A 23,979-nucleotide genomic window follows, 5' to 3' on the forward strand; every position below is an offset into this window, starting at 1 on the left:
TATCTCTAGAATAAATTGGTTTGTACAAGAACAATACCTGGACTTCCAGAGATTTTTTCCCCCCATCTAAAGGCACCCTAAGTGAAATTTAATCCGATTAAGCATTTTTTGGGGTGTTGCTTTAATGAGAAGGGATACTATTGTTCACCTGCTATAATTATGCAGTGCAGATCTAGCCTTTATTGTTAATTTAGATCTTGAATGAATTTTTCTGAAAGCATGTGGGTACATTGCTGTCCCTCAAATGGAAAATCTTTCAAACATGTGTTGTCTGAAATGATACAAATCAGGAACCACTGGATTACATGCTGCTTCTGCAAACTGAGATAGCTGTTAGGGCAGTCGTGTTAAGCTGAATGTGCAGCTATTGCCAAAAAATATCCCCAAATACACTAGTCACACTTTAATATCTCCTTCACTCGAATGTCTCTTAATGTTTACTAGGTCCTACTGTCACAACATTGTATATTTCTGCCTTCTCCTTTGGTTAGTGAAAAAAAGAAGGAAAAGAAGGAAAAGAAAGAAAAGAAAGAAAAAAAAAGGGGGAAAAAAGAACTTTTTCAAAAGTTACCCTTCCCTGTCACCGTTTGTCATGGCTAGGGAAACATAAAGAGCTGTGATGTCAGGTCATGTAACATTTTAGGTGCTGTGGAAACCATGGGTAGAAGAGCCAGGTACATGGTTGGTATTTGCAGCTATAGCAGCATGTTCACTGTGATGTACACTGCTTCTGAGAACTCTTTGGCAGCATGGGAAAACCTACAAACGAACAAATTAGTAAGTACAGTGGGTCCTTGGTGTCCACTGCGATTTGGTTCTGGGAACGTTAGTGAATACCAAAATTTGTGGATGTTCATTTCCCATTAAATACAGTGGTATAATAAAATTGTGTCAGTTATATAAAATGGCAAAATCAAGGTATGCTTTTCAGAAAGTATATCTTTTGGAATATTTTCAAGCCATGGATGGTTGAATGCATGGATAAAGAATCCATGGATACAGAGGGCCAACTGTAACTAGTTAAACCACAATGGAGTGCTTTCTCCTTCTTTTTAGTGGTAAGTTTATTTTATATAAATCATTGTCAGTGGTTCTCCATATTTGCTCCTTCAAATGTGTTGGACTTCAACGCCCAGATGTCCCTGGCAATATGGCAAGTGATCAGGAACTCTGGGAGCTGAGTTCCCAAACATCTGAAGGAGCAAAGGTTAAGAACCCCAATAGAACTGGTATGTATCAGGGTCTGCTTTCACTCTGCGTAATCTTAGTTCTGTGGTTCTACTTTAACTACCATGAGATTTAGAATTCTTGGCCAGAGAGTGCTGGTGCAAACTTCAAATCCCAAGATTCCATTGGATAAAACTATCACAGTGAAAGTGGAATCACTGTGATATAATTGTGTAGCATGAAAGGAACCATCTCAGGTAGTGAGTAGGAGAATCTCATAGGATACATAAATAAAGTGACCTGGAGCCAGAGCTCAAACACAATGGGAGATCTTGGGAGAATCACACTCTCTCAGTCTCAGAGGAAGAAAAAGGCAAACTCTGTCTGAACAAATCTTGTCAAGAAAATCCTGTGATAGGTTTGCCTTAGGCTCACCATAGGTCGGAAATGTCTTGAAGGCACACAACAACAACAACACATAAATGAATGTCAGTGGCAAAGAATATTTGGCAAAATAACTTTCCTTCCAGATCCTTTGAAGCATTGAAACTTTCCTTTCACAGTAGAGAGAGTGCATGATCAGACTTTTCCTCTCTGGCAATAAATGGGAAGGGAGGAAAACACAGATTAGGCACTCTGTTGCTTTAGAGGTACCAATAGGAAATCTTTGTGCAAGACATGGTTTTTGCAAAAGGACAGAAGGTGTCTGTGTTGGCTGCGCTATAGTGCAAATTTACCATAACCAAAATAATATGAAAACCTAGGGTCCTACAATGAATCTGTATAGTGGAATGTTTGAGACACAGAGAGGGAAAGAGTTCTTCACACAACACATAGCTAAATGGTAGAATTTCTTGCCACAAAATGTTGGGATGCCTGTCAACTGGAATGGTTTGAAAACAGATTGCTTCCAGCATCAAGGCACTATGGGTCTCAATACCAGCTGCTAGAAATAAAGAAACAGAAGGTTGGATTTCCAAGAACATATCTGGTTTCCAATAAAAAAAAAAGCAAAAGCATTTTTTGGGGTTTCCAAAAAGGCACCTGGCTGCTGTGGCCATAGAAGGGTGGACTAGATAAAACTTTTGTTTGATTCTATGGGGCTTTTCTTATGTTCTATAGTACGTATTTGATATCCCTGTATGTAGCTTGTGGCGTTTTAAAAAAAATGATGTGTGTGTGTGTCTTCAAGTCACCTGTCAGTTTATGGTGACCCCATGAATTTCATAGGCAAGGAATACTCAGAAGTGGTTTTGCCAATTCCTTCCTCTGAAATATAGCCTATAACACCTGCTACTCATTGGTGATCACCCATCCAACTATAGGTTAAGTTTCCTTTATCCAAAATGCTTGGGACCAGACAAGTTGTAGATATGTCAGCCAGAAGAGCCAACTTCCTAGGCCTGAAAGGACGATGTTGCCACACTGCAGAATTAATCATAGAATCATTGAGTTAGAAGAGACCACAAGGGCCATCCAGTCCAACCCCCCTGCCATGCAGGAAATCACAATCAAAGCATTCCCGACAGATGGCCATCCAGCCTGTGTTTGAAGACCTCTAAGGAAGGAGACTCCACTACACTCCGAGGAAGGAGTGTGTTCCGCTGTCGAACAGCTCTCACTGTCAGGAAGTTCCTCCTAATGTTGAGGTGGAATCTCTTTTCCTGCAGTTTGCATCCATTGCTCTGGGTCCTAGTCTCTGGAGCAACAGAAAACAAGCTTGCTCCCTCCTTGACATGACATCCCTTCAAATATTTATGCAAGGCTATCATATCTCCTCTTAACCTTCTCTTCTCCAGGCTAAACATCCCCAGCTCCTTAAGTCGTTCCTCATAGGGCATGGTTTCCAGACCCTTCACCATTTTAGTCGCCCTCCTTTGGACATGCTCCAGTTTCTCAATGTCCTTTTTGAATTGTGGCGCCCAGAACTGGACACAGTATTCCAGGTGGGGTCTGACCAGAGCAGAATAGAGTGGCACTATTATTTCCCTTGATCTAGACACTTTGGCCCATTACAGACTGCCCAAAAGGGGTGGTCTTGGGCTGCTGCCGGTTGCAGCGCGGGGAAGCCACTGCAGCCAAACCGCGTGACTCCCCCGCACTGTAAAAAAGGAGCGCGAAAATCGCGCTCCTTCCGGCAACCCGGAAGGGACGTCGCAAGTGCCAAAGCGTGCCCTCGTGACGTCTCTTCCGGGTTTAGACGTCCGGACGCTGCGCATCCGTTACGTCAAGATGGCCGCACCCGTCTGTATAGGGCGCCGCCATCTTGCCGTATGGAATACGTGCGAGGGGCAAGGCACGTCCGGAAGCGCCGCCCCTCGTGCGTATTCCTGGTGCAACGATGGCGCCGCTTAGGCCCGTCTGTAAGGCGCCTATACTTCTATTGATGCAGCCTAAAATCGCATTGGCCTTGTTAGCTGCCGCATTGCACTGTTGATTCATGTTCAACTTATGGTCTACTTGGACTCCTAGATCCCTTTCACCTGTAGTCTCATTCAGCCAGGTGTCCCCCATCCTATATCTGTGCATTTCATTATTTCGCCCGAAGTGCAGTAGCTTACATTTCTCTCTGTTGAATTTCATTTTGTTAGCTTTGGCCCAGTTTTCTAGTCTGTTCAGGTCATTTTGAATCTTGTTTCTGTCCTCTGGGGTATTAGCTATTCCTCCTAATTTGGTGTCATCTGCAAATTTGATAAGTATGCCCCCAATTTTGTCCTCCAAGTCACTGATAAAGATGTTGAATAGCACTGGGCCCAGGACAGAGTCCTGTGGGACCCCACTGCTCACTTCTCTCCAGGATGAAAAGGTGCCATTGTTGAGCACCCTTGGGGTTCGGCCAAATCCGTGTAACAGTTACCTTGTCTAGCCCACATTTTACAACCTTGTTTGTAAGAATATCATGGGGAACTTTGTCAAAGGCCTTACTGAAATCAAGATATACTATATCCACAGCATTCCCTTCATCTAACAAGCTGGTAATTTTATATTAAAAAAAAGAGATCAGGTTTGTTTGGCATGACTTCTTCTTCTGATGCTGTTTGATACCACTTTGACTGTCATAACTCCATCCTATGGAAGCCTGGGATTTGTAATTTTTTGAGATATTCAACTTTCTTTATTTGGAAGCTCCGATGCCACAACAAACTACAAATCCTGGGATTCTATAGGATGGGGCCATGGCAGATAAAGCTGTGTCAAACTGCATTAATTCTGCAGTGCAGGTGCAGCCATTGACAAGTGAAGGTAGAAAGCTCATTCCCTTGCTCTGTCTTGATGTATATTTCATTGACGTGTTGTGGAAAATGAAAGTTTCTGTGGGCATGGCAACATGAAAATGTTTGCGGGGGTGGAAGGAAAGAAAGAAAGGCAAAAGAAGAATCAGGAGAGAGGGAGAGAGACAGCGAGGCAGAGAAAGACAGAAAACGCCTGGAAATGAAGCTGTGGGGCCTTCTACCGAAAGCCCCCACAAAGCCACAGGAGCTGCTTCTATTTTCTATATTTAGCACTTTTGCGGCTGAAGGGAGTGAAACCCAAACTGCTGCTTCTATCTGCTGTTCCCAACTGAAGTTTTTAACAAGAGCGAATAAAGGCTTTCTGTGAGGTCTCTTTGTAGTTCCAACTGACGGAAAAGGGATGGAGTTGAGTTAAACTGTTCTTCTTACCCTCGCCCAGGCCTGGGGGCATAGCTATGGAGGGTTAGGGGGAACAAAACAAAGGCATTGTCCCTCACAAATAAGAATTCTTATTTGATAAGAATCCCCCTCTTGAATTTTTTTTCATTCAGTCCCCAATTTTCAGGCATTGCTGAGAGTGAGACACAGACAGTCATTTGAATCTAGAACTCTTCTGTTCACATTCCCTTGGTCACTGCCCCTGTGCCCTTCTTTTTGGATGCCTAAACACTTTTCTGAGTGCTGAACTGAAACTTTAAGTTTTTGCAATGTTACAGATTTGGAAACTGAAGGAAAATTTCATTTGGGGGATAATTCTTATTTTTGGGAAGGGGAAATTACTTGATTTCTTCCCCCTTTTGCCCATAGCTACACACCTGTCCTAGCCTCAGTTTACTGTATCAAGAGATAGATATAGAAGTGATTTGTTCCACCAGAAAATGTAGGTAAAGTATGGGGGATGCTTTACCCACACTACCCACATTGGGTTTGAGAAAGTTACTTTTTTAGACTACAAGTCCCAGAATTTCCTCAACCCATGTGGGCAGTTTCTGGAAGCAGTGATCCCCCCCCCCCAAAATAGTCAGCCCTCCATATTGGTGAAGATCCCCCTATGGATATGCAAAAACATGGGATTTCAAATCTCATTACCACCAATGGACACTGGAGTGTGCATGATTGTGTTGGGGTGGCTGTGTGAGAATGCACTGCCTTTGACAGTAATGGGGCAGAGACATCTGTGGATGCTTCAGTCTGTGAATGGCTAGCCCACTGCTATGGAGGACTGAGTGTATATACTGCTGTAAGCTGCCTTGGGTCCCACTCTGGGTGAAATGCAGCATTATATATAATTATACACTCACTCACTCACTCACTCACTCACTCACTCACTCTTATTTTATTTACTTATATCCTGACTTTCTCTCCACTATAGGGACTCAAGGCAGTGATCAGCAAATTTAAAACAATACAGTATATACACACACATACACATCAGACAGCCAGTATGGCTTAGTGGTTTGATTGTTGGACTATGAGTCTGGAGATCAGGGTTCAGTTCCCCTCTTGCCCATAAAACCCACTAGGTGACCTTGTGCAAGTCACATGCTCTCAGCCTCAGGGGAAGGCAATGGCAAACATCCTCTGAACCAATCTTGCCAAGAAAACCCCATGATAGGTTCACTTTAGGTTTGCCATAATCTGGGAATGATTTGAAGGCACACAACTACAACAATATATATATATATATATATATATATATATATATATATATATACACACACACACACATACACACTTAAACTATGTTCATACCCTGCCTTCACTGACCTTTTTTTTTTTTTGCTGGTAAAAGGCTATTCTTCCATATTCCAACTACCATTGTTCTGGTCTCTGTGGGAGAGAAGAGCAGCAAGCATCTACTGAACTTAATCCCCTCCTACATTGCCATCCCCTCTCCTTCTGTGTCATTTCTTATTTAGATTATAAGACCAAAGGAAAGGAACTATCAAACTAATGGTTTGAAAATCACTCTGGTAGCCTTTTTGGCTGAAGTGTGGAGTATAAGCACTTGAAATAAATAAATAAAAACATAAATAAAAGACACAATTCAGGCTTCAATCTCATATCCACTTACCTAGAAGTGAAATAGGATCCCTGGCTACTTTAGACAGGTAGATCAGGAGAATGGCTATGAAAAGTGGGATATGTGTGACTATGCAACATCACAGTCTGATCAAGAGGGTAAAAGTTATTAATGAGGAAGAATATACAAGCTAAGTGAGGCTGCAGCAGTTTGCTTTTGCCTACAGGGAAGGGCAGGGTCTTGCCCTTCCTCTCCTTTCTGAATTAATGGAGTGCAAAGTGTTTTTATACTTTGAACTCCATTTGCAGCAAATGAAGTAAGCTGAGGACTAATTGGGAAAGTGGGACATTTTAAAAAACACCAGAAAAATGGGACAACAGAGGACTGCAAAATGAAGAAAGTAGGAGGGCATGCATCTTTTCATTTTCTCCTCTGACATCCCAGTATTTTCTCTTCTCCTTCTTTTTCTCCAAGACCATATATTTTTGAGGAAGAGAAAATCTCTCTTGCTACAGCCCTGAACTGATTGCTTTGCAATTAGGTTGAGGGCTGTGATCCTGCCCCTTCATTAAGGTAACCCCTTAATGGTATTTTAAGGCACTTCTTTCTGGTTTACTTAATGCTCAAGTGCAGGACTCTTACATAACCACACTATTGTTCTCAAGGGAGCCCCTACAATTTGCTGAGCTGTTCCCTTGGCCTCATTTCAATATTTATCTTTTAGTGGTGGAAGAGACTTGTATACTTTGAAAGTGGAAAAATACTGGTGATTTCACCAAAAGAAACACATCAAAATGGATGTCATTTAAAGGGTGAGCTCACTATGTGGAGACATTACGTATGAAATCATTATGATTGGAATTCACTGCAGTGCAGACTTTATATTAAAATTATAAACACACACACAGACACACACACACATTGCAGAATGAGTGTCAGCAAGGCAGTGTTTATTCAGCCAGCTCTCCATTCAGTTTCTAGGGAAGGTATGGGAAAAGTGTAGCTTGTGGGACACATGTGGCCCTCATGTTATTGTTATGCTCCTGCAAGGTGCCAGGATCTTCAAATATTTAATATTTTCAGGAAAAAGATGACCCTGCATTTTAGAAGGGCATTTTTAAAAGAACACTCTGCACCCATTCAACCAAAATCTGTCAAAATTCCTAGAGTGAGAACCAGAATCATAGCTGAAGTCATGACTGGGCCAGGAGCATCATTAGGGGGTTCAGGGAGTACTGTCTGCACCAGATGACACCCTTTTTGCAGCTCCTTTGTGTCCCCAGAAAATTCCAGATTGGGGCTGTGGCATGTGGTTGCTGAGGTCCCGATCTGGCTGAAGAAGGGGCAGATGGAGGCCACCCCTTCAGATCTGTTTGCATAGCCCCTTAGTCTGTTTTAATATAAAAAGCATAAAGGCATTCTGTAGTACCTATATATAAGCTTTCATGGACATCTCTCTACTTCATCAATTAGAAGGCGTGCATCTGATGAAGTAGACTGGATTCTGTGAAAGCTTATATTAGAACATACCAGTATGACTTAAAGGTGCTACTGGATTCCTTTATGCCTTTTTACAGTGGAGAAGGTTGTGACCTGGTGAATTATCTGGCTGTGTTCCAATAAGCATGCTGGCAGAGCACAATTCTTTATCCTCCAGATATTCTGCATTTCAATACCCAGAAGCCCAAGCCAACGTAGGTAATGGTCAGGGATTGTGGGAGGCCAAGTTCAAAACATCTGGAGGACCAAAACAACTGCTCTAGTGCTTCACCAGGCTATGTGTCCATAGGATATAACTGTGGCAGTTAAAGTGGAATCATAATGCTATAATTGCGTGGTATGAAAGGGCTCTCAGTCATCATAAAAACTCCATAATAACTTTAGGCAGCAGAAGTTGCTAATTTTGCTTTGCTCTTCTGATCCCTTTTCTCTTTGTGTCATGTGTATTGGAGTGTAAGCCTGTGGAAAGGGGCTTCTTGTTTTCAGTCTGTGAAGAGATGTGAATAATTTTATGCACTTTATAAAGATGATGACAGTGATGATGTTAATCTGTAGACCAGGCCCAATGATTCTCTTCTTTAGTTGTTTCTTGTAATTCCTGAGAAGCACTACCAACTTTCTTCCCAGATGTTTCATCAGTGTCTTCAAATGGGAGAAATTTCTCTTAAATTTGAATGGAAAGAAAGTGGGGACAGAACGCATTCACTTAAAGTCACTAGTTTAGCGCAATTACGTGAATATGCATTGTGTTCAAACTGGCTTCCCATTGTCCAAAAATAGCATGCCATTGCCTGAATTTGCATGTGGCAGTCTATCATGCAATAATGTGAAACCTCATGATTGCGTTCGGACTGACTTCCCATTGCCAGAATTTGTGTGTAGTGGGTTATCACGCAATAACGTTAAACCCCATGATTGCATTCAGATTGCCATTGGATTATACTTCCAATTTCCCTTGTCTGATAAACTCCATTGAGATAGTGAAAAGAGATAAGTGTACCACATGGATTGAGACATTCTCAGCTCACCTTTAGCTCTCTCACTCTTCCCTGTCTATCCTCCATCTCAGAAGCATGAAACTGGGAGCCACCCTTGCTTTCCCCCTGTCCTTCTGTTGCAATCCATTTCCTTTGGTTTACATCTGATGATGCCCCAGGAGGAGAATGATGGTGTCGAGTAACTGGAAAAGTTGTTCCAGTTCAGCTCTACTATGCAAAATCCTCATGGCATATAAAATCGATGAGAAATTAATGGTCTGCTTGTTAAGAGACAATGAAAACTCATGCCCTTCATTTGTATCTGAACTGGGAATAGCTTTTTAATCCGCTGTGTGAATTCTAGTTTTCATATGTATATCTGCAACTCTTATTATCCACTAGGTTAATTTTCACTGTCTCTCAAGCAAGTGACTAGTGCAGGAGTGTGAAGAGTCTGCCAGATTCCCTTTCTTTTTCCACAGGGATGCTGGGGAAAGAGCCCTCTAGACTCTTTGCTGATACTATTATTCATTTACATCAGGATAGGCCTGGATTAGGCTCTTTTTTTTTCAAGAGCTCTGCCAAGAGGAAATTGTATTCTATTTTAGTGGAACAGCAAAGAAATCAAATTTTGGGCACCAGAGGAGAGAGATGCCACATAAAAAAGGGTTTGAAATACATTTGAGGATCTGTTTTTCTCCCAGTTAATGTTTATCTAGGTTAGAGATTCACAAGTGTATTCTCTCTCTGAAACTTCTTTCAGGCTGCTCCTGAAAGTTCCTCTTATGTTTTGGTCCAGTAGGAACACCAAGATGGCCTCAAATTTCATGGATCAATATTAAAAAGACAGAGAGAAAAGTCTTGCTTAATTAATAAGAACAGAAGAAGAACTGTGCCACATCAGACCAAAGGCCTATTGAGTCCAACGTTCTGTTTGCATATTGGTTAGCTGTATGCCTATAGGAAACCCCCAATTATGTTTTGGATGTAATACAACCTTCAAACTCATGTTTTCTAGCCCTTAGGATTCAGGAGTAAAGTATTTTTGGAACTAGAAATAACATATTTGACAGACTTACACTCCATGCTTTTGTTGAATTCCATTTTAAAACTGTCCAGGTTGGCAACCATCATCACTGTATCCTGGAACAGTGAATTCCTCATTTTAACTGTGCAGGGTGTAAATAAGAACTTCCCTTTATCTATCCTGAAGTTTCCAACACACAGCTTCATTGGACAGCCCTATAATGCCGTGCTCTCTAACTGGCAGAGACAATCCTAATTAATCATCTGTCCTCCCACTTTTTCAACTGCTTTAAAATGTCCCAGTTTCTCTCTCCTCATCCCACATTCACCCTTTGTTCACAGTTTATTTCAATTGCTGCAAACTCATTGATTCCAAGTGCAAAAATAGTCTGAACTCAATTGACTTAGCAGGGTGAGAGGAGAGGAGAGGAGAGAGTGAGATCTTGCCTTTCCCAGTAGGCTCAGGCAAAATGTAATTGCTTGCTGACTCTGCTAGTTTGGGTGTTCTTCCTCATTCATAAATTTTCCATCTTGACCATGGTCTAACAGTACTAGGCCACATGTATCTCAGCTTTCATATGTAAAATTTTGGATGAGATGTAGGCTTGTGGCATAACCATTCTTAGATCTATGCCTGCTTTTTAAGAAGGTCTTTGTTTAATTATTACAGTGATTAAAAAGTTCTCTGTAGCCACACACAATTTTAAACAATTTTCTACAATGTCTCCCCTTACTTTGAGGGTTGCAAAGCCTAGGGAAAAAGGTGAGGAAGGAAAGATTAATGTGCAAACTTTCCTGAAACTCCAGCTTCTTCATAATTTCAGTTGCCCTATTCTGAACCATTCCAAATCAACAATATCCTCAACAAGATATCTGAGCTTTTGAAATTCAACAAACCAGTAATTTCACATTTTAGTTCCTTAAAAAATCTTTTGGAAGAATGCCAGTTGGAGACTGTGATTTGGTTGTTTTCATTTTGTCAGCACGTTCTACAATGTCATCTCCTGTTCAAGACATTTGCAACAATTCCTTAGAATCCCTGAAAATAACAGTTCTCTGCCTTACACTTTTGACAATGAATACTAAGGCAACAAAGTTATTCAGTTTTTTCTGAATTTTCCTTTTGTACGTTTCTGATTTTTTAAGCATCCAGACACTCAGCTGTCTCCTTACCCAGTGCTCTGCTCCTGATGTATATTTTAAAAAATTATTGGTCTTAATGCATATTCTCAGACTATCCCAATTTAGCAAGGACAGTCCCGGTTAATCTTCTGCTATCTCACTTTTGCAGCTGCTTTAAAAATGTCCCAGTTTCTCTCTCTGCTCCCACTTCCCTCCTTAGACCTCAGCTTACTTCCATTGCTGCAAATTGAGTTTAAAGCACAAAATTAGTTTGAAATGTTGGAAGGTATGTCAACGATATTAGCTATATGGCTCTCAAACCCTGTATTTCTTTCATGCACATTTGTGTTCCTTTTGGGTAAGATTTCCAGTTTTTGAAGTGTGCAGAAAGGATGGCTTGCAGGCTGTATATGCCCCCAGGCCATTTGTAGAACAGTCACCTTTTTCCCTTAATTGGTTTACATGCCCTTCAACATTGCACAGTTGAAAACTGAGACACACGTGGCCAAGCAGCATAAGAATGTGGTGAAGATAGCAAAAGTTATTAATGATGAAAAACAAATAAGCTAGTAGAGGGCTGCAGTGGCTTACTTTTTCTGGAGTCAACTGGGAAGGACAAGATTTTCTGCCCCTCCTCTCCCCATCTCCATTATGGGTGGGTCTGCATTAGCCAGAATATTCTGACCAAGAAACTGCTCCGTCCAAATTTCCCCAATTACCATGGCACTCTGGGTCAATGTTGGGTGGCTGTGTACACATGCATCCCACTGTGCCACCTGCTGCATCTGCTGCTAGTGCAGGTTACTCCCTTTGAGGTAGAAAATGAGGTGCCCTGCATTAATCACATGGCTGGGTGTCTTGTTGGGACCTCAGAGACAGCAACTTGCACCAGTGATGGTAGTGCCAGGTGGCACAGCGGGATGCGTATGTAGATAGCTTCCTAGCTCATGCCAGCTTCTGAGTGCTCCAGATTTTCCTAGAAGATCTGGAGCATATGTTGAGTTTTTCAAACTGAATTAAGGCAAGCATGGGCTGGATTCGATGTGGAACTGCTCTTCGCATGTGAAGACTGTCCACACTCAAATTGAGCCTTTGGCCCTGCCTTGTATGGACAAGGCATTGCAAGGGCAGGGGGAAGCTAATGTAAATGGTCCATGGAGACATTTACATCAGTAATGAAGTGCAAACTATGTTTACACTTTGAAATCAGTATGGAGCACTTGAAGTAAGCTGAGGAGAAAGTGGGAAAGTGGGAGAAGGAGAGAGAAACTGGAATGGTTTAAAAGCAGCTGAAAAAATGGGACAGCAGAGAATTAATAGGGACAGTCCTTGCTACATTGGAACAGTTGGAGGGTATGGGTTTAGGCATCAATTTTGTGTCATTTTTGGCCTCTCTTCTTTATGTTATATCCAGGAGATGGCTTCTTTTAAAAACATAAGTGGCCCGGAAATTAACTTGAACAAAGTTGAACAGAGGCAACTCCTGGGCCTAATATAGCTCAAGGAGCCAAAAGCTATGGTGAAAGTTCACCTTGTGGTCCCTAGGGGTCTAGAAGAGCCTTTTTCACATATTTTGGCAAGGTCTCATGGGAGGCCAGTATGGTCTTCCAACTCTTGAGAGTCGTTCAACCGTGTTCTAAAAGCTTCCTTCATACTGCTGATCAACCATACTGTATTCATCAACAGACACTGTACTGGCTTTCCTGACTTGTGCTGTATATTTTAGCTGAGTTACCATTATTGTGCCTTTGGGTAACTCCCAGACATTTGGGGGAAATTTGACCCTTTTGACTTTTCCTTTCAACTTCCTTTTTCAAAACCAGTTCCCGCATTTTAGAGGTTTTCTCTTTTGAAGTAAAAATGTGTTTGTGTTGGACCTCCTGGGGCAATTTTCCACTTACATATAAATGAAATTTGATAGCACTGTGGTCCGTATTGCCAGTCAGTTCAATAATGCTTATATCTCCAAGCTCACTGAGTTGCAAAGAGAAGCCCAAGAGATGAAGTATCTCAGGCACAGGAAGAAAGAATCAAGGAAAGAAGAAGAAAAAATGGGTCTTGTGGCACCTTTCAGACTAACCGATCTAGTTTAACATTAGATTTCTTGAATTACAACACATTTCCTCAAATACAGAATACAGTGCTTGCTCTTCAGGTATATAAACCTATCAGTATTAAATATCTGACAAGCATAGCATTTAACTGTCCTGATTCTCTTGCTCTGACTCCTCTTTTGTAGTTGTCAGTGCAAGGAAGAAGAATCTCAAGGTGAGAGTGATGCCTTGAAAAGTGTGTACATCTATATATATATCTTTCACACTTGTTAGTTGTTGTTGTGTGCCCTTCAGTCATTTCCAATGTATGGTACCACTAAGGTAAATCTATCATGGGTTTTTCTTGGCAAAATTTGTTTAGAGGGGTTTTGTCATTGCCTTCATCTGAGGCTGAGAGTGTGTGACTTGCCCGATATCACCCAGTGGGTTTTCATGGCTGAGCAACTCTTATCTTCTGGGGCCCTAGTCCAACACTGAAACCATGACAATCAATTCATTTGTTTGTGGTTTTTATTTGAATGATGAATTCTCTACAAGAGAGTCAGTGTGGTAGAGCAGTTTGAGTGATGGACTACAACTCTGGAGACCAGGGTTCAAGTCTCTGCTCAGCCATGGGAACCTGCTGGGCAACCTAAGGAAAGTTGTATTCTCTCAGCCTCAGGGGAGGGAAATGGCAAACTCTGGAGTAGGTTGGAAATAAACTGAAGGCACACAATAGCAACAGTTTTCTGCATCTGTGGTATGAAAGATGCTTGATATAAAAGGTTGGAACTGGAGACATTTTTATATAGATCCCAGCAGCTGTTATACGAGGCCTGCCATTTCCTTCACAGGATAGGTCAAGGGAGGCTTAGGCCCCATTCACACTATGTTTTAAACCAGTTTCCAAACTGCTTTAAATTGGGGTTATTTACACTTGTTCTGGGTTTTCCTGACCCGAATTAGGGGGTTATTCACAGTTGCACCAGGTTTTTCTGACCTGGATGGGGGGGGGGCATGCGGTGTAAATCCCCCTTAACACGGCTTTTTTTGAAACAAGGATTTCAGTGGTTCTTTTCAAAAGAACTGTTTTTTATGTAGGAGCCACCAATGGGAACTCAAGGTCGATCCCATTCAGAGCATCCCACCACCTCCACTCTCCCTCCTCTTCTTCCTCTTCCTCCTCCTCTTCTCCCCCCACCGCCTCAGCTCTTTCCTTTCCTCCTCTTCACCTTGTCCCTGCTGCTGCATCTGCCCCCTTCTCTTCCTCCTCTCTCTTCCCCCACTTCCTCTCTTCCTCCAGAGAGGATCAGATTGGATGACCTTCCTCTTATGCTGGGTGAGTCTGTGCTCCTTGTCTTCCTTCCTCTTCCTCTATAAATAGCACAGCCTATGACTTGGAATGGCGGTGGAGCTTTCAGATTCGCCCACTTGGCAGATGGCAGGGAAGCTGGAGAAGGCAAGAGTGGAGGACTGGGATGGGCAGAACTGGGGGAAGGAAGGAAGAAAGACCTTTTCACACACCTGCCTTCTTTGTGGGGTGCAAAGAGGAGTTGGACTCAGTGGTGATGCAGAGCCCTAATGGGGTGCCCCGTTGGAGGGTGAGAAAAGGCAGGGGAGTGAAGAGGCCACCCACCTACCCCACTACCCCACCACTGGAGTCTGATGTCATCCTCGGTGAGATTCGATCATGGTAAATCATGAAAATAACCTGGTTTCCACACCAGGTTATTTCCAAGTGTGAATGTACTCTTTGGGACATAAATAGTCATGCCTGGCCAAGTTTTTCCCCCAGCTGTAGCTCTAGGCTTGGTTCACCTGCTTTTTGTATGGAAGGCTTTTTATAGTTGGGACACCGTGGAGCACAGCAGTCAGTTCAATAAGTCTTGCACATGAGACTCGACATGTTCCCTTTGAGCTCTAATTAGGCAAGCCCACAAATAGATTTCAAGGTGAGAAGAAACTGTTCCTTCCACACTTGGCCCAAGAATTAAACCTTTTCTTATTTCTGCAAATATCACTGAACCACTTCCCTTGCCCCCACCTTGCTTATTGGAGTCTCTGCCAGGTTCTCTCTTCAAAGGATATCCAGTCTCGCTGCAAAACGCAGGTCTAAGGCCACTGAGATGCCCTTTTCAAGACTCTGATATGAGTCTTAATTAATATACCTTTGTTAACACTCTTTCAGAATTCTGCACATGCCAGGGCTTGCTAAAAAGATTGTATTGGCACCGCCACTGGCTTTTTTCCTGCTTTCCATCTCCTTTGGGAAGAAAGAATGAGAAAGAATTTCTCTGACCATAAAAATGAGAACATGAATATTAACAGAAATGTGTGTGTGTGTGTGTGTGTGTGTGAGAGAGAGAGAGAGAGAGAGAGAGAGAGAGAGAGAGAGACTTTAACAAATGACAGGGATGGCCCAAGACATTTTGCCACCTGAGAGAAAGGGCAAGATGGCTCCCTTTTTCATTAGATGACAAAGTTGACTGTATTGGCTGCTGAAGCTTATCTCAGTGTTGGTGATGGGACTGAGTCCTGCATCACACCTTGGGGCAGTAGACTACTTTAAGGCAATATCATCATCATCATCATCATCATCATCATCATCATCATCATCATCATCATCATCATCATCTATACTGCCTTTTTCCATTCTGGGACTCAAGGTGGCTTACAAAGGTTAAAACAGATATAAGGGGCCTCCAGCTGGGTAAAAATCTGAGGAGATATTGAGACTTATATTATTTAATTATTTATCTGATCATTTACTGAACATATCATACTTAAAGCAGGAGTAGACTTGGAAGAAGGAGACATGAAAAGTGGAGGAAGGAACATCAACAATTTAAGATATGAAGATAACACCATACTACTAGCATAAATTAGCAAATATGTGGAATGATTACTGAAGAAAGTCAAGGAAGAAAGTGCAAAGGCGGATTTACAGAGGAACATTAAGAAAACAAAAATAATGCCTACAGATGATTTAAAGAACTTTAAAGCAGATGATGAAGACCTTAAAGTAGTTCAAGATTTCCGATTCCTTGGCTCAGTCATTAATCAGAATGGAGACTGCAGTCAAGAAATCAGAAGAAGACTAGGGCTTGGGAGGGCAACTACAAAGGAATTAGACAAAATCATCATGTGTACAGATACCTGTATATAATTGAATGCTAAAGTTAGGATGGTCCATCCCATCATATTTTCCATTTCTATGTATGGTTGTGAAAACTGGGCAGTGAAGAAGGCCGAAAGGGGAAAAAAAATCATCCCATTTGAAAAGTGGTGCAGGGGGAACATTCTGTGTTATCATGGACAACCAAAAAGACAAATAAATGGGTTTTAGAGCATATCAAGCCTGAACTCTTGCTAGAAGCCAGGAAGAACAGAGACTGTCAGACTTTCGCTATATAATGAGAAGACATGATTCATTAGAAAAGACAATAATGCTTGGTAAGGTAGAAGGCAGCAGGAAAAGATGGATGAATTCAACCAAGGAAGTCACTGCTGCCCTGAGTCTGCAAGATCTCAGCAAAGCGGTTGAGGATAGGGTGACTCAGAGATGTCTCACTCATGGGGTAGTCATAAGTCAAAATCAACTTGATGTGAATTAAAACTGTGCAAAGTGAAGCCATGGATAAGGATCATACACGGCATAACTAAATTAAAAATAGAATTAAAAACAGTTAATGACAATTGAAAAGAAAACAATACATAAACAGGACAGCACATTCTCTGGGGCTGAGCAGGGACGTAGCTAGGATTTTTGGAAGGGGGGGGGGGTCCAGACTAAGTGCCACCATTATAATGGGGCTTGGGCGTGGCGACGCAGCAGCATGCACCATTCATTTTTCTAATGGAAGGGGGAGTCCGGACCCCAAGAACCCCCCCCCCCTGGCTACGTCCCTGGGCTGAGCAGATGGGTCAGGAAATTTTGGTCTTGGCCTGTGCTTTCCTGCCCCAGGTGCTAACCTGGATCAGTCCCTGGGCTGGTGCAGGAACGGGTGGGTGTTTACATGCTTGCCTATTCCTGTGCCATGTATCCAGTACTGTGTCCTGTTTATATGATGGAGGGCCAAAACCCTGAATTGGGTCTAGATTGTCTTCATAGTGTCTACAGCTGATTTTCGGCTTCTTCCCATAACTGACAATTAAACAACTCACTTTTTGCTGTGGGTTTTCTGAGCATTGGACTATGACTCTGGGGACCAGGGTTCAATTCTCAGCTTGACCTTGAAAACTGCTGTGTGATCTTAGGAAAGTCTCATGCTCTCAGCCTTAGGTGAAGGCAATGGCAAACCACCTCTGAACAAATCTTGCCAAGAAAAACCCATGATAGGTTCACCCTAGGGTCTCCATAAGTCAGAAATATCTTGAAGGCACACAATTTTGGCTCTCTTTGCAACAATGATGGTGACTGCCTTTTCATTGTGCTCCCTGTGAGCAGCTCTCCACCACCACTGTGGGTACGAATCACTCTGGGGTCAGAACAAGGTGCCCAGTGTTGATAGCATAGCTGGGCACCTTGGTCTAATCTTAGCAGTGGTTCCATGCAAGGAATTGGGGTCATGTAGGGAGGCAGCCATCTGTTTGCTGTGAGAACCCAAAACTCCCAGCAAAAGAGAGCAGGTATGGAGGGAATTTAAGCCAAGAATACTCTATAGGCAGTCCAACATATTCTGGCAAGTATAGACTTACCCAGAGAGGCCAAAATGGGCTTCTGAGCTGTGTTTTGCCCCACATAGTAGACTCCTGGAATAGAAATAATGGTACAGCGCACCCTTGCTTTACGCGGGGATCCATTCTGGACTCCCCCGCGTACAGCAAATTCTGCGCATGCTCAAACCCCATTTAAATGCATGTGGCTTGTGCATGTGGTGGTGCAGCAGCATGCATCCCATTACTCCCTATGGGGCGTGCCATCCCTTCCTTCCGCGGGCACACCATACATTGTACATTAACATCCCAATCATAAATACAAATTCTGTTGGCTTTGATGAAGTTTGAAATAAGCCTAGGATTTTAGTAAGCACCCTCACCCCCTCAACTGGCTATGCTGAGTGAGAGATTTTGGGTGCTGCAGTCCATATTAGCTTTCCCAAGATCTGATGGTAGCCTTGTCCTATATACAATTCAGTTTTAATTTAACAGCCTTCCTTCAGATGATGATAGGGGTCCAGCACTGGAATGGGGGAAGACAGCAAGAAGAAAGCTTCTTGCTGGGGCTGCTTTGCTTTCTCTGTTTTTCATCCTCTTCTTGCACTGCCTACATAGCAGCAGGTATTCAGTTAGAGAATTTCAGCTAACATTTTCACTGTTTGTGATGATCAGGTTAACCTCAGCCTTTTCCTCCCACCTTCCTGTTCCACCGACTTCCTGCCTCCTAGACTCTGTCTTGCATCTCCTCTGCATCACTGCCCTACATCCTCACATCACCAATATGTCCATATGTCAGGCCTTCACAATTTGAATCAACAATCACCCATCAACAATAAACTATGTTCTCTCTAGTAGTTTGTCCCAAACCTGAAATTTTTATACCCCCAGGCAGTAGGCAGTAGAGTCCAGATGGAGCAGGAACTATTTCACTATACAAAATTGTAATCTTATAATTCTGCTTTTATTGCAGGTAGAATTATAAGGTAGAATTACAATGTAGAATAATAAATGGTGCACTCCCAACTGCAGTTAGCCCAAATGCAGTGTACAGTATATGTCAGAGCTGACAACTTTTTTCATGCTACACAATTACAAGTACAAAAGCATCAAAAATTCACAAAAGGGATACTTTTTTGGGCAAACCAAAATGCACAAAATACATGATGCAAGCTTTTGAAGCACCACTGGCTTTTTCATCAGGCAAAGGTGTGAAAAATGAAACAGGCAAAAGAAAAAAAAAAAAGAATGATGGTGTTGGAGTCATAGGTCTACATTTTATCAAGATGTTGCTATAGTTGTTCTCAGTTAAGTTGGTATATAGGGATATCCATGTAGCCAGAGGCCATTCCTAGCACATGGGCTGTGGGAGACAAAGAGGAAATAAAATTTAAACACCATTAGCAACAGAAAAAGAAACATCCTTTGAGATCCAGGTTGTCAGCCTGATGCCACTTTAATTGCTGCATCATATGAAATATTTGGATCTGCAGTTTTGTGAGATATTGACATTTCTCTGTCAGAGAGCTCTAGCGCCTCACCAAACTACAGCTGCACAGAATGCCTGTAATATTTGGGTTTAACTCTTTTAATTTTAAGTGCAAGGTGATAGTTTGTCAGTCTGTGGGGTGTTCCACCAGTAACTTGGAAACCCATCTTCCTCTTTCAGCAGTAGCATGGGTGAGACAGTTGTGGTTAAGGTGTAATAACAGAGTCTGAATGCTTGTTAGGTTTCATTTATTTCACAGTAGCAACTTGGTTTTCTTTTTTCTTCCAAAAAACCTAACCCACTTTAGGATGGTGAGAATTCCACCATCAAGAATAAAATCCTCTGTCACAACTTCAAGGATCAAGGCTGACTAAGGGATTCAATATACATTCCTGGGTTAAGTGCCTCTGAGACCTGGAAACAAATTAGTACATTAGAAATTTAAAAAACAAACAACTTTCAGGGTTGAGAGAGTGCTGAGAGGGGAGACGTTTGGTGCTTTGTAAGGAAGAACTCTATATGTGTAAACTTGTTTGTAGTTACTGCACTTGGAACAATTTATGCTAGCAAACAGATCCTCTTCTCTTCTCTTCTCTTCTCTTCTCTTCTCTTCTCTTCTCTTCTCTTCTCTTCTCTTCCTTCCTTTTCTTTGTTACAGTTTGTGGCTGACCTGGGATTTAACACAAAGGAGAGGAGTTGTCAAAAAAAGAAAAAAAAAGAAAAAAGAAAAGAAAAAAAGGAACAACTACATCACACATTGAAGGAGATGTGGAAGCCAGATAAACAGCTCAGAGTGCTGTGTGTGATCTCTCAGGTGACATATTCTTCCCCCACACGGCCACACACACCCCATTTCTCTTTATACAGTTATTTGGATAAGGAGGTGAGCTGACACATTTCCAAAGAAGCTGATCCTTGTGCATGAACAGTTGAAGATGAAGGTGGAACAGAACAATAAAGCATACTAAAATGAAATAGCAGGGGCAAATTGAATGTTGCCCCAGATAATTCCTAAATTCCATTTTCAGTCCCAATTAAATCGAAGCTACTGAATCCATTGAATCCATTGAAAATTTACTCCTTGCTGCAGTAAATAAACTTCACCCCCAGTTGTCCCATTACTTCTCAAATGCAAGTTCATTACACAGAAAAAGGAGTAACAGGTAGCTACATTAAAGTAACTCATTAGTTCCAACTTCTGGAGAACATTGGTAATTGGTCATATTTGAGTTTATTTCCAACAGTGGTGAGTACTGTGAAGGCCTTGAGATCATTTCTTGTTGTTAACTGCCTTCAAGTCAACCCAATGTGACTAGTGAGAAAAGAAGATCTTACTAAAATACTAGGTTTCTTTCAAGCTCCAACTGTGTTTATATCTACAAAATACTGTACATTTATGATGGGGATGTTAATGTTTGCTGTTATTGTGGTTTTCAATTGTCTTCAAGTTGACTTTGACCTATGGCGACCCTATGAATGAGAGACCTCCAAGTCACCATATCCTGAACTGCTCTGCTCAGATCTTGCAGATTCATGGCTGTGGCCTCTATGATTGAATCTATCCATCTAGAATGTGGTTTTCCTCTTCTCCTATAAACCTCAACTCTACCAAGCAGTGTTGTTTTTTTCTACTGAGTCCCTTTGTCTCATAATATGGCCAAATGGCAACCTGAGTTTAGTACTCTTTTCTTTGCATCTACACTGCAGAATTAATGCAGTTTGACACCAGTTCAACTGCCATGGCTCAGTCCTATGGAATCTTGGGATTTGTAGCTTTGGTGGTGCACCAGAGCTCTATAATAGAGAAGACTAATCTCACAAAACTACAAATCCCAGAATTCCATAGCATGTGGCATGGCAGTTGGAATGGTGTCAAACTGCATTAATTCTTAGTGTAATGCACCCTGAGTCATTGCCTGGCTTTCTTGGTCCAGGTGCCTGTAGTTTCCGTAACGAAAGGTGTACCCAACACTTTTGACACAAGTCCATTAAACCTTTCATGTCACACACAGAGATGAACCCACCTTGCAACAATATTTTAAATTGCAAGGTCTGCTTCTACAATGACCTATTTAACAAATAAATAACTGACATTGTGGGTTCCTGGTGTGTGTTCATGTGTTGGCCACCTGCTTTCCATCTACATAAGCCATAAAAAAACAAAAACACAGATGCATGTGTGCCTGAATGAAGGGGAAAGGAAAGAGAAATGGGGCACCACCACACACTTGAACCCTTTGACATGCCAGTTGAATCTGAGGGCAGCTTCTCAGTAGGCTTATGGTGAAGATTGGTTACAATTTTGTCATTCCTCATGGTGTGGGGGACACCAAGGAAAGTGATATGTTGTCTAGTAGGATGCAAACTTGATTGTTAGAGAGCAGAGCTGATATATTAACACAAACTTTTCAAAACATTGTTATCATTATCATCACCACAACTCCATTTATATCCTGCCATATTGACACTCAAGGTCTCTTACAAAAGCACACAATTACAACAAAAACACATATAATTAAAATAATACTAAAGTTTAAATGAAAACACTATTAAATTAACTGCAGAATGAAAATCATTTAAAATAGTACTTTAAAACAATGATTAAAAACAGTTCGTTGTTGTTGTTAGCTTTCAAGTCATGTCTGACTTATGGTGTCCATGATCATGGGGTTTTCTTGGCAAGATTTGTTCAGAGGAGGTTTGCTACTGCCTTCCCCTGAGGCTGAGAGCATGTGACTAAACCAAAGCTATCCAGTGGGTTTTCATGGCTGAGTGGAGAACTGAACCCTTATCTGTAGAGTTGTAATCCAACATTCAATTCACTATGCTATGTCAGCTCTCATTTAAACAAAAGCAGTGCAGCATTGAAAAAGCCCTTCTTTTGTTAATAATCAGTTCTCAAAGGCATGCTGGAATAAAAATATTTTGATCTGTCACTAAGACAGCAAAGAAGGAACCATCCTAGCCTCTCTGGTGAGGATGTGCCAAAGTTTGGGAGCAGTCCCAGTCCCACATTCCCACCAAATGTGCCTGTGTAGGTGATGGGATGGAGAGAAGTGCTTTCACCGAGGATCTTAGGCCAAGCTCATAGGGGAAAATAGCAATAGCAATAGCAAGTACATTTCTATACCGCTTATCAGTGCATGTAAGCACTTCCTAAGCGGTTTACAAAGTGTAAGCTAATTGCCCCCAACAATGTGGGTACTCATTTTAGTGACCTCCTTGGAAAGATGCAAGCCTGAGTTGAGCTTGAGCCTTTTTGCTGGTATTGAACTTGAAAACTTATGGTTTGTGAGTGAGTGGCTACAGGACAGGCATTTAACCACTGCGCCACCAAGGCTCCTACATTCCTTCAAATAGTCAAGATCTGGAAGGCCTTTGATAATCTGAATTGGAATTTTATGAAGGAAATTATAAATAAGACAGTAGGGGAGGGAATTTTTTTGTAAATGGATTAGGGCCATATTATGATAAACAGACAGCTCAAGTTGAAGTAAATAGGGAAAGGGCGAAAAAAAGTGTAATAAAAAGAGGCACACGGCAGGGGTGCCCTTTATCCCCTTTGCTTTTTATTTTATCCCTTGAAATTTTATGTTCAGCAATCAGAAAGGACTCAAAGATAAAGCAGATAAAACTTAAAGGATTTGAGGACAAGCTAAGATCCTATGCGGATGATATTGTCCTATCTTGCAGAGCCTTTGGACAGTATAGGACCTTTATTAGACCACCTGAGAGATTATGGTAAAGCTGCAGGCTTCTGTATTAACAGATAAAAAACAAAAATGCTTGTAATGAACTTGATGAGTAAGAAGAAGGAGGAACTGATGGAAAAATCAGGTTTCAAGGTAGAGAAAAGTGTAAAATATCTAGGTGTAACGGTCATCACAAGAAATTCAGAATTATTTAAAAATAATTATGTAACAACTTGGCAAAGGATTAAAACAAACCTAAATAACTGGAGAAAATGCAAGTTTCAATTATGGGAAAAATCTCTGTGTTGAAAATGTACGTTCTCCCCAAATTGTTATTTCTTTTTCAGACAATACCAATCCTGATCAATGATAAGCCATTTAAGAACTGGTAGAAGGACATTACAAATTTCATCTGGGTAGGCAGAAAGCCCAGAATTAAGCTAAAATCCCTGCAAGATGATGTGAATAGATTACCTAACCTCAACTTTATTTTCATTCCTGTTGTTTGGAATGGCTAAAGGACTAGTTGAGATTACAGGATAGAGAACTGTTATGCTTAGAAGGGATTGAGAATATTTACGGGTGGCATGCTTATCTGTATTATGATAAAATCAAGAGCAACAAAGATCTTAAGAACCACTTGGTTAGGAGAGCATTGTTTAGAATTTGGGATATTTATAAGAAAAGAATATATAAGCTCTCAATGAATGTATTACCTAATGAGGCATTTCATAATAATTATGAAATGATAAAAAACAGATGGCTGACCTATCAAGATCTACTAAAGACAGTTAATAGTAAACAAATATTAAAAACAATGGAGGATCTAAAAAAGGAAAATATCAACTGTGATTGGTTCCTTCATAGACAGTTACATGAAAGACTTTTGTTTGGTCAGAAATCATACAGTATAAGTTTAGACAAATCAGAGTTGGAAAAAAAATTTATGGTAAGAAAAAGATAACTTAATTTCAAAAATATATAAAGTGTTATTGAAGTGGGATACTGAAAGTGAACAAGTAAAAGAAATGATTGTTAAATGGGCGCAAGATCTGGGCACA

The sequence above is a fragment of the Sceloporus occidentalis genome, unplaced genomic scaffold (assembly GCF_023333645.1).
Source record: "Sceloporus occidentalis isolate IW3139 unplaced genomic scaffold, rSceOcc1.0.p SCAF_5, whole genome shotgun sequence".
Lineage (NCBI taxonomy): Eukaryota > Metazoa > Chordata > Lepidosauria > Squamata > Phrynosomatidae > Sceloporus > Sceloporus occidentalis.